Raw genomic sequence first — 4616 nt, forward strand, 5'->3', positions numbered from 1 at the left:
TCCAATAAAAAATAAAAACAAAAGCAAAAGAATAATTTAAAAAAAATAAATAAATGACAGACCTCCTAATTCCCAATCCCTGTGTCTGCAAAGAATTTGATAGTATAGTCTGGTTGTTATTGTATTAGTTCTAAGATGATCTTCTATTATAGTAAGTGAAACTGTTTTCTCATTAATGGCAGCAACTAAAAGTTTCCTTTTAAAATAATGTATATAAGTAAAACTGTCATTGAAGAACACTGAAATAAATTACAGTAAAGATATACATCCCTGGTGGCTCAGACAGTAAAGAGTCCACCTGCAATGCAGGAGAACTGGGTTCAATCCCTGGGTTGGAAAGACACTCTGGAGAAGGGAATGGCAACCCACTCCAGTATTCCTGCCTGGAGAATTCCATGGATAGAGGAGCATGGTGGGCTACAGTCCATGGGATCACAAAAAGCTGGACACGAATGAGTGATGTGTGTATGTATGTATAATAAAGATGGGGCTTCCCTGGTGGCTCAGCTGGTAAATAATCTGCATGCAATGCAGGAGGCCCCTGTGTAATTCCTGGGTCAGGAAGTTCCCCTGGAGAAGGGATAGGCCACCCACTCCTGTATTCTTGGGTTTCCCTGTGGCTCAGACAGTAAAGAATCCACCTGCAATGAGGGAGACCTGAGTTCGATCCCTGGGTTGGGAAGATCCCCTGGAGAAGGAAATGGCAACCTACTCCAGTATTAGTGCCTGGAATCCCCAAGGACAGAGGAGCCTGGCGGGTTACAGTCCATGAGGTCGAAAAGAGCCGGACATGACTGAGCGACTAAGCACAGCACAGCATACAAAGTAAAGATGACATGAGGATAAGCAAAAATCGTGGTAATCCAATGACTGAAGTCTGTGAAACCCCACTATCTGGGAAACACCATACAGACTGGTGTAAAATTTTGGCTGAGATATTGAGATTCTACTGTCATTCACTCTAGTCTCTGGACGACCAACACCTAATGATGTTTCCAGCACTTCCTGTGACATAGATCTAGGTCACAATGGCAAGAAACTTTCTGTTCGACCTTAATCCCGTCAACATAGGACTTCACCACACTTGTTGCTGGCTGGCGATTAAGAGAAGCACTTTTGAATCGCCAGAGGATATATTACAGGAGCCAATCTGCGTGACAGTCTTCAAGCCCTGCTTCCCTCGTAGCTCAGTTGGTAAAGAATCTGCCTGCAGTACAGGAAACCCGGGTTCTATCCCTGGGTTGGGAAGATCCCCTAGAGAAGGAAATGGCAACCCACTCCAGTATCCTTGCTGGAAAACCTCACGGACAGAGGAGCCTGGCGGGCTGCAGTCCATGGAGTCGCAAAGAGTCGGAAACGACAGAGCGACTAACCCTAACTAAAGAAACAGGAAGATCTTCCCTGGTGGTCCAGTGGTTAAGAATCCACCTACCAATGCAGGGGACATGGGTTCAATCCTTGGTCCAGGGAGATCCTACATGCCTCAGAGCAACTAAGCCCATGCACCACAGCTACTGAGCCCGAGTGCCTTAGAGACCAAGCTCCACAAGAGAAGCCACCGCAATGGGAAGCCTACGCACCGGAAGAAGAGCAGTCCCCACTCACTGCAACTAGAGGAAGTCTGAGCGCAGCCGCAAAGACCCACCAGCGCCAATAAATAAATCTTAAAGAAAAAAAAAGAAACAGGCAAGTTGGCCAGGATCAGGAAGCATACATAGATTTGCGTGCCAGCTCACCCTTGGAACACCAGTCTCTGAGTTTCCCTTTATTCAGTCTCTTTCTAGAAGGCGTCCTGGGCAAGAGCACAACAATGGCACAAAGAAGCCCGGAAAGTCTACTAAGGATACTGTAAGCTGGGGACCATCTTTGCCAAATATTTGTGTTCCTGCTGTAATACTAAGTATTATTTTAACTAAAAAATGATAAATAGCTTAAGTGGCAGATAGTTGGAATGGCCATTTTGTTCTTGGCAAAGCTATAATAGGAAAAGCCACATGGTGGGGGGCGGGGAGGTGGGAAGGGCAAGGGGTGCTGTGGGGAGAGGAAGGGGTGGGGAGATGGCTACAAAGATCTGGCTTTAGAAGAGGAAGGACATGCTTGTGTTTAAATTGTTAACAATTTACAGAATCAGAAAGTAGAACATTTATTAACCTTGGGAAAGTCTTAATACTTTTATAAGCTTCAGTATCTTCCTCTGAAAATAAAGACAGCAGCAACTGAGCTACTTCATACCAGCTAATGTGGGGACTGCATACGATCCTGCATTTAAAGTACCAGGACATACTAGATGCTAAATAAATGTGACTTCCCACAAAGTCAAAAGAGCACATGTCAAGATCTAAATGTTACTAGTTATGCAATCACGAATCAATTTATTTGTTTATGGCTCAAAGTTTTCCAAAATGTATATGAGCAGATTAGACAGAATTCCAAACAATAAAACGAGGCATAAATTTTCAGAATCAGAGAAAATGCAAATTAGAATAGAAAAATCAAGAACAGGACAGAAAATCTAACATAGCTGTCCTGACTAATAAGTACTATACAAGTACTAACATGTATGAGCCACAAAATTAGCTCTGGGCCTCCTAGCAACCCGAAAGAAAATGGGAAAAATGTTCAGTTATAAGATATTCCTTTATTCACCATGAGGGGAAAAAATATCAAATGCTCATAGCAAATGTTTTCCAGGGTATATCACTTCAACTGTTCAAGCTTTAGTTTCCTCATCTTTATAATAACAGAAACAAAATATCTAGTTTCCAGGGTAGATGTTGAAGCCTAAATAGAATGTGCATGTGTGTTCAATCATGTCCTACTCTGCAACCTCATGGCCTGAAGCCTGCCAGGCTCCTCTGTGCTTGGGATTTCCCAGGCAAGAATACTGGAGTAGGCCACCATTGCCTTCTCTGGGGAATCCTCTCAACCCAGGATTTGAAAAAGTTTTTTCTTATAAACATGATAAACTATGTAAATGTTACTTATTATTTGATATACCTTAATTTATCCAACAGAGGAGATTTCTCACACAGTTATATCTTTACTTATTTCTGAGCTAAATCATTTTTTAATTTATTTTGCTGAAATATAGTTGATATTCAATGTTGTCTTAATTTTGGCTGCACAGCAAAGTGATTCAGTTATATATACATTTTTCAAATATTCTTTTCCATTATGATTTATCACAAGACACTGAATACAGTTCCCTGTGCTATACAGTAGGACCTTGTTGTTTATCCATCCTATATATAAGAGCTTGCATCTGCTAATCCCGAACTCCCAGTCCATTCCTCCTCTACCCCTCCCCTTTGGCAATCACAAGTCTGTTCTTTATGTCCGTAAGTCTGTTTCTGTTTCATAGACAACTTCATATTTTAGATTCCACAGATGAGTGATATCATCTGTTATTTGTCTTTCTCTTTCTGACCTACATCACTTAGTATGCTAATTTAGCTAATGAGCTAAATTATTTTACCACAGGAATACCTAGCAGGCCCAGGCACTATACTAATAATTTACATGTATTCAATTACTCCTCAAGATAATAGTAGATGTTATCATTATGCCTATTCAGATGAAGAAAGTGAAGTCACTCAGTCACATCCGACTCTTTGCAACCCCATGGACTGTAGCCTACCAGGTTCCTCCGTCCATGGGATTCTCCAGGCAAGAGAACTGGAGATGAAACTGGGCACAAAAAGGAGGAACATTTCCAAAGTTACTCAGAGCTATGACTGATATCTGGAAATTTGGTCCCCAAGTTCATGCTCTTTAAAGATCCTGGTCTTCTAATTAAAATTAAAAGCTTCTGCACAACAAATATTCCTTTATTCACCATGAAGGGAAAAAATATAAGCAAGGTGAAAAGACAGCCTTGAGAATGCGAGAAACTAATAGCAAATGAAGCAACTGACAAAGAATTAATCTCAAAAATATACCAGCAACTCCTGCAGCTCAATTCCAGAAAAATAAATGACCCAATTAAATAATGGGCCAAAGAACTAAACAGACATTTCTCCAAAGAAGACATACAGATGGCTAACAAACACATGAAAAGATGCTCAACATCACTCATTACCAGAGAAATGCAAATCAAAACCACAATGAGGTACCATTTCACGCCAGTCAGAATGGCTGCGATCCAAAAGTCTACAAGCAATCAATGCTGGAGAGGGTGTAGAGAAAAGGGAACCCTCTTACACTGCTGGTGGGAATGCAAACTAGTACAGCCACTATGGAGAACAGTGTGGAGATTACTTAAAAAACTGGAAATAGGACTGCTTTATGACCCAGCAATCCCCCTGCTGGGCATACACACCGAGGAAACCAGAATTGAAAGAGATACGTGTACCCCAATGTTCATCGCAGCACTGTTTATAATAGCCAGGACATGGAAGCAACCTAGATGCCTATCAGCAGACGAATGGATAAGAAAGCAGTGGCATATATACACAATGGAGTATTACTCAGCCATTAAAAAGAATACATTTGAATCAGTTCTAATGAGGTGGATGAAACTGGAGCCTATTATACAGAGTGAAGTAAGCCAGAAAGAAAAACACCAATACAGTATACTAACGCATATATATGGAATTTAGAAAGATGGTAATGATAAC

The sequence above is a fragment of the Bos taurus genome, chromosome 13 (genome assembly GCF_002263795.3).
Source record: "Bos taurus isolate L1 Dominette 01449 registration number 42190680 breed Hereford chromosome 13, ARS-UCD2.0, whole genome shotgun sequence".
Lineage (NCBI taxonomy): Eukaryota > Metazoa > Chordata > Mammalia > Artiodactyla > Bovidae > Bos > Bos taurus.